A 15,850-nucleotide genomic window follows, 5' to 3' on the forward strand; every position below is an offset into this window, starting at 1 on the left:
CTGGTCAAAGGACACCGCCTGCGGAAGTAGAGAGACTGCCCCTTGCCCCTTTTTTAAAGACTTTTAGGGGGGTGGGATTTGGGCGTTGGGGTTTGGACTTTTGGGGACTGATTTCATGGACATTGGTTGGGGTTAGGGAGGGGGATGAGTTGGGTCTTCTTGTGGGATAGATTATTTCTGTTAGGGCTCAAATAATTATTTATTTCAACTTAAACATAGCATACGTGTTTTTTTGCTATTTTGTGGGGGAGGCGGGAGGGTTACCTGTACATTTGTTTTCCTGAAACTTAACTGGCTGGTTGATTCAAATTGTCTAATCGCCCAAATTTTTACTAAAGTGCCACTGACAGAGTTAGTGAATTCAATTGTCCTACTACTTTACTAGTACTACCGTCAGTCTCTCCTCTCCTCCTACTCCATAATTCTTCCTCCCCCAAAATGCTTATCTTACCTGTGATTCGTGTTTGAGAATAGGGCTAGGCACAGGGCTGGCTGCATGGCAAATGGCGATTAAGGTTGGCTGTGGAATCCTGGACGGATGAAATGTCATCGTTGTGGTGGTAGTAGTAGTGGTACACACTGGCAGTAGCAGCATATGAAAAAAAAGGAAATGAAACATTGAGTGGCCTGAGCGGAGCATTAGAACAGTACGATAGATAGTACAGTACACAAGAACAGTGCCATAAATTATAGCCTAAGCAATGCTAAAGTATTCAAAATATAACTACTAGTTGCATGGAGTATGGCTACTGCAAGAAATAGTACCGAAGGGGAAGGACACAGCAGCCGTCACGTGTAGGAGGAGGATGTTGTTGATGATGAATCCACTCGATGGCGGACATGAAATTCTGAAATGATTTGCAAATACTCATGGGTGTGTGTCAAGCAGAATAGGAATATATCCTTGGATTCCTACACCTGCCATTACATTGATTTTCTGTTGCTTTGACCTTATCCTCCCCACCAAGCGTCTGGAATTATTGGTGTCATTTACTCACACACCTCAATGAAAACCACACAGCCTGGTAGAAGAGGGTTAGGGTTTGAAAAATGGATGGGAATGGGGGTTTTTGGGAAAGTTTTTTGGAGAGAGAAAAAGAAAACCCAGCATGGAGAAAAAACAAATGAAGAAAAACAAATCAAAGATACGACCATATCCATAAATCTTTTAAGGGACTTAAAGGAAGTGCATGCATGAAGTTGTTTGCTAAGTGGGCGGTTAGGTTAATGAAAAGTAGTACTACTTATACTACAACTTACTAACTAGTACTAAACAATTAGCCAGTACAGGGCTGCAAGAATTACGCAATTTCACTTGCATATCTGTCCTAAGAGAGAATAAACACTTAGTAGTACATTACACTATTTTTACAAATAGCAAAGAAACTTCTCAAATAGCTGTAGGGATGAATTTGAAGCAGAGAGCAAACGCACAGAGTCGCACACTCATAGAAGTTCACAAGCAACAATAACATTATTCAAAAGATAAGGACAAGTGAAGTGGATACTGCAACTGTATGTTGTAGTTGAATTGTATTGTATTGTATTGCATATTGGATTTATATAGCGCTTATCACCCAGGGGTCTCTAAGCGCTTGCCTTGGGAACCCGTCCTGGCTTTTCCCTGTGAGATAGCCCCTACAGGGCATCCCCAAGGTGAAAGCCAGGCATCCCGCCGCGGGGGGCCGTTGTGGAGATTAAGCAAGCTTAATGCCCAGAGTTGCAGAGTGTGAACCCATGATTAAGTCAGGCACTGAAGCGAGAATTATCGAGTCCGTGGACATTTGAGCTCAAGACCCTGCCGCGTCGGGAATTGAACCCTGGTCCCGGGTCTGACCTCTGCTTCAGGGTCTGCCTGCTCTAACCAGTGAGCCACACTTCTCCAGTTGTCCTGGTCAAATTGGGAAGTTGCATGCATCCAGCTATTCCTCTTATTCGCGGTACTCCTCCATTCCACCGGGCGCTCCGTCAATCAATCTTGGTGACCACACTGTCCACTGCCTGCCTGGCGGATGTAGAATTGCGGATTGCCATGGTAAGTAATGTGTTACCCATCGCACAGGGTAAGTGCCGGCCTGTAATTGTCGATGGAAAAACAGAAAGGGAAAGGATATTAAGACACCCCGGAGGAAAAATATATGGTGCAGTGTGTAGTTCAAAAATAACACTCACTTTCAGATGCGACAGTATTATATACATGCATCATTTCTAAAGTGCCTACTCTGAGTCTCTGTTTCTAGGATATGAATTAGCACACACAGCAGGCCAGGGCCATGCAGACTGTCAAGGCAGGCACTACTGAGTGAACCAACCTCCATGTAGCATACCTCTTGACACAGACTAGACACTAGACAGACATGTAGTTCTGCTTCTGCTGTGGTTGTTGTTGAATTGTTTACCTGTTTGCCACTCACAAAATGGCCATAGTTCTTCTGTAAATCGATGAGGATGATCCATCAATCCCAGTGAGTGACTGTAAAGATATTATGTAACTTTGGTCATCATGAATCATCATCATCATGGTGTTGGCAAACTCAATGTTGTTCATGCAGTCAGAGTCTACACACATGGAGTCCAAGGACATTTTCCATATTAAAAAATGCAACGTAGTGGCCCCTGCAGTAGAAGTTCAATTTGTATTAAACAAGTTAAACAGAGTAGACTTGAGTTACATTTAGTGTGTAACAGATTACATAATTACAGAACACATAGGATTCATTTCATGCACAACAAACAAAGGTGCAATTGCTTTCATCAGAGCGAAACAGCTAGTGTTGTTGCATGCCATCTCATCGTTCATTACATGTTCCACTTTTTGTCAGCATCTTATTCTTAAGTGAAGGGCCACAGGGCAGCCTCTCGTGTCAATTTCAGAAGTAACAGTCAGCATAGTCAGTCATTCCAGTGCCACTTCTTTTGAGGGGACTCGTCTACGAAGCGACAGTTTCTTGATTCTGCGTAATCCGGCTATCTGCCTTGAGGGAAATGGATAGGGGGAGTCTGGAGGAGGAGGATATATACTATAGCAGCATGACTGAGTTGTGAATTTGTGAACTTCAGGAATGGAGAAAGCCGCACCTTCAACATGGAAATAAGACGAAGACAGTGCTGCTAATGGATTTGTTGTGATTAAAGTTTTGTTGTGATAACAGTTGGAAAACAAAGAAAGACACACAGAAATAATAAAAGTGAACAAGGACGGGAAAAAAAAGTTAGTATTTCAAGCCTAGGTGTCAGGGAAGTAAAGCTCGTCCTCAAACTCTGTGAATTGAACCGGGAGTAGGTCAGCTAACATGAGAAGAACTTCCGTCACCTAAGTCGGTGTCCTCTTCTTTCTGCGCGGATTCACGTACTTTGTAATCTGGTGGTATGAAGTGCTGATTCATCTTGATCAATGTTAACCTCTCCACATTTTTCGGTGAGAGGCGGGTCCTTTTTGAAGTTACAATGGCACCAGCAGCACTGAAAACACGTTCAGAAGACACGCTTGTGAGTGGGCAAGCCAAATAATTAATAGTCAGGTTGGTGATCATTGGCCATTGAGCCTTTTCCTATACCAATAAACCAATCAGTTCTGATCAATGTAGACCTCTGTTGGGCCATCCAGATAGGCCTGCAACATCCACTCAAGGTCCTCCAGGGGTGCTGTACTTTGCGTACCGTCTGTTGCCAATACCTTTACATCAACACTGGAACGAGCAAACCCGTGATGAGTTATCCAATCCGCTTCCGCCAATATTATGGCTGGGCCTGGTGCAGGTGATGATACTATTGCTGGTGTCGGTAACGGCTCTGAGGGAACGTGACTGCCTTCGGCCACAGAAGTGGAACTTGACGCCGGATGGCCTGCTGCTTCAGTAGTACTTGTGGTGGTTCCTTCAATTTCCTGCCCCTCTTTTTCTAACCGAGTGGCTGACAGAGCTAGCCAATGAATGTAATGCTGGCCAGTGCCTTTTTTTACCGTGGATCCAGAATAGTGGCACAAATGTAATGTTGTTCTGCATGTATTGCTTTAAGCCTTGCATTCTCAACTAGGCGGCTTAATAATCGGTCCGCCAACTAATATGCGTCTTGTTTTTCAGCATCACATCGGAACGTTGAAGACACAGCGGTTAGTTGGTGCTCTAGCCTGCGCAACAATGGGATAGATTTGCCCAAACTACAGTCCTCCCTGCTGACTTCACCCGTGAAGACCTCAAAAGGATGAAGCATGTCTGTCAGGCTTTTAACTAGGTCCCATTCCTCCAACTCTAGCCTCATGTCTTTTAAAGCAGCACCCCCTGCTTGAAAGACATACTCATTGATTACCAAGTACTGCTCAAACAGATGCTCAAGCATGTAGAAGGTTGAGTTCCAACGTGTTGCCACCTCCTGGATGAGTCCTCTTACTGGCACTTTACTGGCACGTTGAATGATCCTCAGCTGCTTTTGGGCCTTAAAAGAATGGCTGAAATGTGTGCAGATTCTTCAGCAGGTGGTCAGTAACTTGCTGACTGTGTTTTCTTTTTTCAAGAAATCTTGAACGACAATGTTAATGCTGTGCGCCAAACACGGCACTCTGAAATAGCCACCATCATGCATGGCATTAACTATATTACTGCCATTATCCGTGGAAACATAACCAATCATGCACCTTCTTGGATGCAGCCATTGAAAGACCTTACTGTTAAACTCCTCCAAAATGTTTTCTGCAGTGTGAGATTTCCCCATGGCAAACATGGCTACTGTTGCATGTTTCCGAGTAGCTTGAAAAATTGTGACACTGTCAACACCTGCAGCTATCTTGTCTCTAAGCTCCGCAAAAGAGACCCAGTGTGCAGTGATGCACATGTAATCAATGGCTTGGCAACTGGTCCACATGTCTGTTGTCAGGTGGATAGTGTGACCAACACTCTTCTGCAAAGCTGCCCCAATCACTTCCAGCACATCTTGATGTAGTGCTGGAACCACAACTCTGGCAAAATAAAACCGGCTAGGAACCTTCCATTTAGGCCATACAGTTGCCACGAATTCTCGAAAACCCACCCCTTCCACGAAAGAAAAAGGGAGAAGGTCCAGCGCTAACATTTTAGCCAGCATTGCATTATATAGACGTGCCGTTGGGTGGTTGCGTTCAAATGGCGCCTCTGACCAAAACATGCTTTTAATGGTGGACTGGACCATTTTTTCATATGTGATGATGATGATCCAGACTTCGTCGACCCAGTCCGGCTCATTGATGTACTTTTTCGCATTGGTGTCTCTCCAACACTCTTACTCTGCCACCTAGATGTTGCCGGGGTAGAGGGTGCGGGTGCTACCACTGCAGTGCTGCTGGCTGGGCTACTGTGTAAACCAGAAAAGTCGCTCGCTTCTGAATCTTCACCTCCCCCTGCACCATCTGCTCATCATCATCAGATGCAATATCAATGGATACATTTGGATTTGTACTTTTGGCTTTCCGGATGCTACTTAGGTGCGCCTCCCAATGGATGATGTGGTGTTTTGGGAGATGACCTCTCTGGTCTCCGGTACCATAGTTGGCACCAAGCTTACCTCGACTAACTACTGCTTTACAAATCGAACAAATAACTAGGTTTTCTGCCTTTTTGCTAATACTAAAGAAGTCCCAAACTGGGGAGTTGAGATTTCTGGTGGTGGTGGTGGAGGTGCTACTTTTAATGCCAGATGAAGTGGAGGATGGGCGTGGCAGAATTTGACTCTGTTGCGCACTTACAGCACCACTACTTGAGGTAATGGAGGTTGAGCTGGATGGAGGTCCAGGCCGGCCCTTTTGAACAGAAAATATGGAAGCTGTAGGTCGTGATTGTGTAGTAGTTACCTGTGTTGGTGGTGTGGTACCAGTGCCACGCCGCCCACATCCCACGCAGCATTTCGGGATAGGGTAAAAATGTCTGTCTGCTGCATGCCCGCTGGGGCTGGAGTGACGACTGTGATGACTGGGTTGTCATTGTCAGACTCTTCATCAGCAGCAGAAGACACCACTTCTGCTTCTTCATCACCCATAACTGAAAGCCTTGCGGTAACCTTCGTTTTACCTAGCTTTGTTGGCTCATGGCGTGCCTCCCTCTCAGACTGAATTGTTGGTGGGTGCCAATCAAGATCTAGATCATCAGAAGGAAGGGGGCTTGAAGAAGAAGATGTACTAGCCCTCCTTTTCCTTGCTGGGGATCTGGAAGACAATGGATCATCAGGATTGTCTTGCTCGGCTGATACCTCCGCATGAATCTCGATTTCCTGATGTGCCGCTACTTCTGGAGGAACAAGTATTGTGGGCAGTTGTGGCTCTCCTTGTGCCGCTCCTTGTGCCTCTCCATGCACCTCTACTTGCACCTCTACTTGTGCTTCTCCTTGCGCCTTTCCTTGCACCTCTACTAGCACCTCTCCTTGCACCTCTACTTGCGCCTGTCCTTGCACCTCTACTTGCGCCTGTTCTTGCGCCTATCCTTGCTGCACCTGTGGTTGTCGTTGTAGCTCTGGTTGAACACTCATCAGATGAGTTACACCCTGCGTTGATTGGATGCTACTTTGCGATGAGTCAACGCCAACATCACTGGTCGATGGTGAAAGAGCAATTAAAGTGGCTGCCTCTGCGGCACTCATGGACTTGGGCCTAACTTGGCGTGGTGGCACTGAGACCAATAAAGCCGAGGCGCTGCTCCCAGTTTGGTCCCCGGCGGACACCGCTGCTGCAGGCGTAGTTTTTTATTTCCCAAAAAAAGTGTCTGTCGGCACACCAGTCTCCTTGGTAAGTGGCGCCACTTGCTTCTTCGGCACCTTCTTACTGGCAGTGGCACTGGCAACTTTCTTGGTAGAGGAGCTACGGCCACCTTTCTTTGGGCCCATCTTCTTCAGATGTCAGAACAGCAGGACGCAGTTGCACGAGTTGCAGAGTTGTCTATGGCCACACGTGATGTCACGTGATGTTGTGCACACACCGCAGCAGGACTTCTTCCTGGTACTACAACAAGTGATGATGATGAGGATGATTCCTGGTTCTTCTCAGTCTTTGTGCACCTAACAGCTAAGGAAGCCAGAGGAACATCAGTTAAATAAATGTTGTAATGTCGTGCTTTAATTAATACTATTGCAACCCGGCATTTATTATTGTTATTAGCACAACACACCCAAAAACACAGAAAGACCCAAAATAAAAATTCCAATTCTAATCAAAAATGGATGTTTAAATTAATAAGAGAGACCACACAGAGAGAGTTGTTTCATGCATCAATTCATCATAACCCTAGGCCTAGTGGCCCCGCAAGCTTGCCGGCCTACGGTAAAACTGCCTGGACTCAATATTCCCCCCCACCCACATGGCCAGACCCTGGACCAGGCCCCAACAACACCCCTAAAAATCTAAAAACACATAAAAATCACCCTAATCCAATGCCATCCATGCCCTAAATGATGTTTACATTCAAGAGACCCCACAGAAAGACTTGGTCCATGCACCACTGAGTACCCCTGGGCATAATGGATGAAAGCAAAGCAGACTGGGTGCAGGCCTTTGGCAAAAGCACACTGCCTGGCTTCAAAATGGCCCCTAGACCACCACCCACATGGCCAGGCCCTGGACCAGGCCTCAAAATGGCCCCCAACCACATGGCCAGGCCCTGGACCAGGCCCCAACAACACCCCCAAAAATCGAAATACTCACAAAAATCACCTCAATCCAATGCCATCCATGCCCTAAATGATTTTCAAATTCAAGAGACCCCACAGAAAGACTTGGTTCATGCACCACTGAGTACCCCTGGTCATAATGGATGAAAGCAAGGCAGACTGGGTGCAGGCCTATGGCACAACGCACACTGCCTGGCTTCAAAACGCCCCCTAGACCCCCACCCACATGGCCAGGCCCTGGACCAGGCCTCAAAATGGCCCCCAAACACATGGCCAGGCCCTGGACCAGGCCCCAACAACACCCCCAAAAATCAAAATACACACAAAAATCACCTCAATCCAATGCCATCCATGCCCTAAATGATGTTCAAATTCAAGAGACCCCACAGAAAGACTTGGTCCATGCACCACTGACTACCCCTGGGGCCTACTGGCTAGTGTGGCTTTAACACGCTCTCCAAAATAAACTAAAAACTTCCACATATAACAGTGAGCTACTCAATAACATGCCATAAATGATATTTAAGTTCAACAAAACTCACAGAATCAGTTTATCATGCACCCATGACTAACCCTGGGCCTACTGGATACTGTGGGTACCCTCAATATATTTTTTTCAAAGTTGTGAAAAAGTTTATAAATAGTAGTTGCAGCAACTGCAATGCCCCAAACAAACAACACCAACATACTTGTAAAATCTCAAATCCAAAAATGTTCCCCCAAAAAAGTCCTCAAATACAAATATCCAGCAGCAGCTACAAAGAGTAATCCTTCCAGCTCCAGATCCAAATGAAAAGTCACCAGGACATGGACAAAGCACTGGGAGGAGCCTGCTGGACAGGAACAGGAAGTTGGAGACTGTGGGGCACTTCCTCCCTCCCACCCCCCCCCCCCAAAAATGGACTCCTTGCACAAAAAAATGCAGCCAAATGTCAATCTGAGGAGTTATTCTGATCCAAATCATCATTTTCAGGAGGTTTATGCTGCCAGCGATAGATTTCTTGTGCAGAATTGCAATTAGTGCAATTTTGGGAAAGCGAGCTGTTCAAATCTCCCGCCGGATGTCAGCTGCGCGTCGCATCTATGTCTTCGCAATTGTTTTCTCTTGCGGTGCGTGATCGCGGGCCCTTATGACGTATTCACGATCAACAAGTCTCGCAGTGCAAGATGGCGGGACGCTATGACGTAGTCGCGGTCGAAAAGTCTTGCGAGATCACGCAGCAAGATCGAAAATGGCGCAGCGCACGCAAACCTGGGAGTAAAACAACTCGGCGTACTCAGAATCACGGTAAGTCAACGCCGCGCGCGCGAGATTGTATTTTTGAAGCGTGACCAAGCAAAAAAAAATCCGCCAACTTGCGAATTGTAAATTCTTTGACAATTTCGTGCGATTCGCGTACCATGAAATTGTCAAAAATTCGCAAATTCCGCAAACGGAACGGATTTTCAGCCCATGCCTAATGTTGAATACCCTGTATTAACTGATAATCTGTACAGTCTGACTAATACCTTTCGTACTCTTTATCACCAGGTGCATGAGGCCATACCTGACAAAAGCCAGGGCCCAGGACACGTTATCCAACCTCTGGAATATGCCTTAATAAGAAACTTTCATCGAACTAAGAGCCTCGAGCCCCACTGGACACAGCCCCGAAAGGTGTTGCTGGCCACCCGCACCTCCGTGAAAGTAGAAGGTCGGAAGAATTGGGTGCATTCGTCCAACTGCAGGCGTGTGCCTCTGCCCCTCCCCTATGGTCAGTGGGTGAGGGAAGGACAAGGAGACTCAGAAACAGTCCCGACGTTTGTTCCATTCAGCGATGCCAGACTGCATTCTACATCTACGGAAGCAGAGAGTGACAGCATACTGAAAGGAAGGGTGGAACCCTCCCTTAACTCTGCTCAACATCAAGAACAATTGTTTCCCGACCATACTGTCCCTACTTCCGACCAATATAACTTACGCCACCGAGGGAAGGCTTGCCCTTGACTTCGCCAAGTGCCTATAGGATATAGGGCTGTGATCTCCCGGCTAAGAACGGTGCTGGCGTGTGTCAGACTAGGGTACGCCATAGGGCCCTTGGCACCTGTGCCCAGTGAAGCAACCACCAATCACAGACAGCCAGTAGAGGTCCCTGGCTTAGCACAATGGCTGCCGTCCAAAGCAACTGAATCCAGAAACAATATGTCAGTCTCCGACATAGTAAATGCTTCATGGCCACCATGGGGGCACTGTTTGTCTCCTTCATCCTGTCTATCCTTGGTTGGCTGTTACTGATCTACCATCCTGTTACCTCACCAACTCCTACCCCGACTCCTGCAGAACAACAGTATTTCACGCTACCAGCCCACAAATTACACCACCGTGCAGAATTCTTCAATAACACCTTCATCCAAATGTTGCATCATCATCAGCTGATCATGAACACTTCCAACTGCTGGGTTTGTGGACTGATGCTGCATTCCATGATACACCCTGTCCCATTCTTTCCCTACCCCTTTTCCATCTCTGGGTCTTGTCTTGCATGGTGGATGTTGATGCAGGAGGCCTACACTGACAATGGTACTGCCAATTCTGCACTTGGAACATTTCGGGATGACTTCTGGCGGAACAGATCTGGCCATGCCAATGCTCCTTTTTGCCCGACCAGCTCATCCACATCGCTACTATCACCAGAGGAACTCGGTGAGATGGTAGTATTCAACTCAACCACTCGACGAACATTTTCTATATTCCGCACAAGAAGGATACTGCCTGATGAACGAGACACTGTGAATGTCATAAATGTGCAAGGCTGTGTCTGCATCCATGGCCTAAGGACTAAGAAAGTTGGTACCAGTAGGTGTGATATTACAAAAGCTTTAAACTCTACATCTCCTCCGAAGCTGGTGGCATACCCCAACACCTATTTCATCTGTGGCACTGCCGCCTACACTTGGCTCCCCTGTAAATGGTCTGGTACCTGCTATCTGGCCTTCCTCCTTCCACCAACGTACTCTACCCATGGAGGTTACCACCTGCCAATGAAGGGCACTCTGCGCCGCTCACGTAGGGGCGTCATATCAGCCGAGGATACAGCAGGCCAGGAAACTGGGGACTTCTTTAAAGGTTTCCTTCCTTTCTGGGGCCCCATGGCAAACAGTCGGGCTGTACGAGGACTGACCAGGGTCCTTGAAGCCACCATCAAAGTAACAGCTGGTGCCCTCTCCAACATCACTGCAGAGCTACAGGCGGACCGCACTTCAGAACTGCATGGTCCTAGACGTCATCCTTGCTGATCGTGGTGGTGTGTGTAAATTGATCGGCTCCAGCTGCTGCGTGTACATCCCAGACAAAGCACCTACAGTGTACGATGCATCCAACGTCTGCATCGCCTTTCTTCCGAAATTCAACTGGATGAAGGCAACTGGTCCCTCACTGGCTGGATCTGGGGCCTCCTTTCCCAGTGGGGGTGGAGGGTCCTCATCTTCCTTGCCTTGGAAGTAACTGTCCTGGTCTCCTGCTGTTTGTACTTTCAATGCTTGCCAGTGGTCTGTACAATGTGTGTCCAGACCATCATGCCTCCACCCTCTACCATTCACAACACCAATATGATGATAATGCTCCAACAAGAAACCGATGGTCTTATGAACATTGACATTTCTTAAAGTATTTGCCACTCAAAGGCAAAAGGAGGGTCTGAGGAAAAGTGTTCTTCTGGCCGGCGTTCATTTGTGCCAGGACTTTATTTTTTTTTATTGCCATTTCGTGTCAAACACTTCCACATGACCCACCTGGTCATTTTCTCTGATGCCTGAGGGAATTCTAACTGACACGACAAAAACCATCTTGCAGCCTGCATTTCTGCCCAGGAAGTGTTGCACACCCAACCCCCCCTGTTCTTTACAGTTCGGCAGAAAGCCATGAGACACTCACGCCCTGTGTAAATGATTTGTTTTCCATCACCTGCTCCCTGCCTGGTAAACATCCTTGACACCGTGAGCAGGTTATCTGGACAATGGTCTGACTGCTGGGCCTTGATCAGGGTGATTGGACAATGGTTTGAATGACCGAGCTTTGAAATTGCTGATCGAACAATGACGTGAATGATCGTGCTTTGATCAAGCTGAGTGAACAATGATTTGAGTACCAAGCTTTGACCAGGTCACCAACTACAAACATCGTCTGGATCTGGTTATCAACTGCAAACACTGCATTGTGGAAAACGAGCCCATAATCCTATCGATGCCCAGGCCGCTGGCGCAAACCGCCTCTTAGTTCCCATGTTGAATAATTACCAAAATAAAGAGACGGGCGCTGGAAGCAGGAATCAAGAACAGAGTTTATTTCTCATGAGGAGAGCCAGTCATTTCGGACACGAAACACAGTGTCTTTCGGGAGGTGCTCTAACAAGTGAGCTGAGACTCTTGCTTTTATACCTTACAGAACACTCGATAACACAATCAGGACTGTATGACGCAAGAGAAAGACATCCCTATAATCCTCGTGGTGATCCTACCCCACATACATTCACAATGGGGACCCTTGACCTGCTGATAAGAGGGGAGGGCAATCACGCAGCTGAGTGTTTTGTAGGATGTGTACGCCTGATCATAGCCCGGGAGGTGGGGTGGCTAAGACCAATAGAGGATCCTTTGAAGAGGAGTGACTTCATACAATAAGGGCAGTAAATGGTATCTCCTGGCTCAGGCGATGGCCTCGGACATGTGTGGTCAGCCAGACTCGGGGGAAAGGGTCATCAAAGGAGTGGTATTCATGCTGCATGGACAATTGAGCGCGGAGGGAAGGCTTGTCAACAGAGGGGCATTCATGGAAGGGAAGGAGGTGTTGGTCAGGCGCGGCCGTGACTCTCAAGGACAGGGCCTTGCAGAAGAAGAAGGTTTATGACTTGCCCACGTGAGGAGAAGGGAGGGGTAGCCAGGGTGGACACAGGGACAGAGTCACACAGAGAGAGAGAGAGAGATCTTATGACCCGTACATGAGAGAGAGCGGGGGCAGCCAGGCGCAGCTGGGGAGGGCTACGCCAGCTAAGGCGAAGGATGCCGCTCCAAGAAGGAATGGGGGGTGTTTGTGCGAGTCAAGTGGGAGAGTTGCCTTTCACAGCGGGGTCACGCAGAGGGAGAGGGTTTCATGGTCTATGCATGTGAGAGGGGGAGGGGGGTGCTCAAATGCGCGCAGGAGGGAAGCCAGTGATTCTAATAAGTGGGCAAGAGGCCAAGGTGCCTAAAATGGCTGTCATGTACATATGGGCACGGGCTTTTACTGGCGGAGTGATACGGTCAGTATTTCAGGGTATACGTGGTGCCTACAGGGAGGGGGACGGGAGAGGGCAAATGAACGCTGCTTATGTACATCAATCTTCCTATATTCCACAGTCGCCCCTTTTTACATAACAGAGTTCATTTTTCTAATTGATGGGGGTATATATAAAAGTTCATTTTCCTATCCCTCCTAGTTAGGGGGCGTACATATAAACATGTGGTTGATGAAATAGCATTTGTCAATACTAACATATTGCACAAAAATCATGAACAGTTGATGTGATGGGCAGAATGCAGCACAAAGAAAATTGCTTTTCATTGAGTTCCTAACAATTTAAACGCATTACATAGCAAAAAAAAAAAAAAAATCTTTCTGACCGATGAACATTTTGACCAAGCAGTTGAGGGCGGAATCAGTTCAATATACAAGATCTCTTCGTCACAGTGTCTTTTTATGATTGAGCCATCACTGGTAGGCTCTAGTCCGTGTACTTTCGTTGGCGCTGTTGAGCACCGGCGGTGGAGCTATAGGTCCAGCTCAGTCCTATCCTATCGTGTTGCAGGGCGCGGTCAGTCCTCTGCTGTTAGACCACAGTCCTGTTCCTTAAACAATCCGGTTGGTGGCGCCTTATGCTCGGCACCCACAGTTCTATGGCAGCACCCTATTCCCAGTGGAATGCAGTTCTTTCCCTTGGCAAAAAGTCACGTGGGAAAGAGGGTGAGTGTGGTTCAAATAGTCGATAGGTGAGAGGGCGGAGTTGGGTCAGAGTTCCTGGGACACGCAAAAGGGACCAAGGGAGCAAAGGATAACAAGCAGGCAGGCCCATCAATCGGGCCCAAAGAAGGGGGACGGAGACTCCAGGCACGCGTGGGTTAGCAGACGGAGGGCTTCAAGGCGGCCCGTCATTTTTCATTTTCCCACGTTGAAATTGCGGTCTCGTCCCGTATCTTGTCGCTCCGCGGCTCCACCTTTGGTCGAGGTCACACGTGTCCCAAGATCTGCAGTCAGGCTGTACGTCACATCTGACCCATCTCCTTCGGTGATCGTGAATCTTTGAATAGGTACAAGACAAGGTTTCAGTGAAATGGCAAAAGAAGATATCTACGCATGTGAATTCCTCCCTCAATTCTACGCATTTGGGAGATACGTTCATTGGTCACAGTCAGAGGTCCTATTACCAAGCAGTGCATGTGTCAGCATTCCTACTGAGTTTATGGCAGGTTTATTCATTGTCCTGTTTATAACTCAAGTGAGGATAAATGAGATTCCCATCAACTGTGCATTACATCATATTCAACATTACAGAGCATTTCCCTTCAGGACTGGCTAACATTTTCAGACAGGGCGGGGATGCCATCATCGAGAGTCATGCAAAACAGTGTTTTCTCGGGGGTCAACAGCTACTCATGGTCATTATGTTTATATCCGGGACAGCAACTGGGTTCTATCAAAATGGGGCGGGGATGCTTCGGGCGCTTATGCTTCGGTGCAAAAAAAAGGGGGGGGGTGGGGCAATCTGGGCATTGGGGGTCAATCTAGACGTTGGCGTTCGTCTCTGAAGAACAGACATAAGGTGCCATGGACATACAGTTCCCCTATAAATGGCCAGATTTGGGGGACTTTTAGTCGTCTTACCTGTCCTTTCCTTCTCAGCCAATTCAAGTTCATTCATTTTGCAGAAAGGAGAGGCAGTAATATGGCAAGGTACAATCATTTTAGTTTCGGTCAATTTCGCTGAACACCTTCGCGTTCAATAAATATCCAATCAGACTGGTGCCGGTGGGGCACAATTTTACCAAAAAGAGGGAGAGAAAAATAGGGAGACTCTCATAGAGAGTGAGAGTCGTCCGCAATCTAAACGAGCCATTTGGTACACGTATGACATGTAGAGAGAGAGAGAGAGAGAGAGAGAGAGAGAGAGATATAGAGAGAGAGAGAGAGAGAGAGAGGGAGAGACGTGTACGAAAATAGGTCATTTAGTGCGCACACAACACAGAACAGCAAAGGTTAGGTAACACGCAGATACAGACAGAGGGAAGACATAAATTCGTACATTACACACACACAAATTCAGACAGGGAAGACGGCACATGTATTACACATATACAAGACATTCACGACAAGACAGGAAACAATTGTTAGCCTACAAGATCTGTTTTTATATATATCCAACGTATCTTTACTATCCTATTTATCTACGAGCTTAGCTCTTTCTACCCTTCCCCCCTTTCCCTTCTCGCTTGTCACGCCTGCGAGCGTTCCCAATTACCAATACTCACACCTCGGTTGGTCGATCAGTAATTAACCTGGTCGTGCTAGTTACCCATGGTTGGATCTTAAACCATTTTTCTGTTCCCTCCTTTGGCGGGAAGTTCTCCAGGCTGAGGCAACGGCAAGTATTGATCGGGAGAACAGTCGGACAGCTTGGCTATATCTATAAGAGTGTGAGAAAAGGGGGTAGTGCATTTTGAACATCAGCAACATTTCTAACTTCCTAGACGGGTGGTGCCGTGGCAACCCTTACCCGTATAATTTTTCTTTGTCCTTTCCCTACCTAGTCAAACGTCCAGTTACATTATTTAACACGTCATTTCTAGTCAATTTTTCGTCATTCAGTACCTGTCCAGTTTCTATGTCAGTCCATCCTCTCAGTCGCTATGTCCTAAGGAGGAACAGTCATGTTAAGCCTACGTCTTTTAAAAACTTATCGTTATAATGACTACACACATATTCCCTCTTTCCCTTTTTCGTCGGTGGTCCGACCGTCGCTCTTCCACACTTCAGCCGACGTTCTGACGTGACCTGCAGCAGGGAGGAGAAAGAAGGGGTGGGGGGGCAGCATTCAAAGTACATCAGCATGCAGTAGTCCAAAAATGTTTTTACCTACCACCTACTTGACCTATCTCCGCGTACTGCATTTCTTTACCATCTCGGCGTTTAAGCCTAGAGGGACCAGTAATGTCA

Source organism: Lissotriton vulgaris, chromosome 9 (assembly GCF_964263255.1).
Source record: "Lissotriton vulgaris chromosome 9, aLisVul1.2, whole genome shotgun sequence".
Classification (NCBI taxonomy): Eukaryota; Metazoa; Chordata; class Amphibia; order Caudata; family Salamandridae; genus Lissotriton; species Lissotriton vulgaris.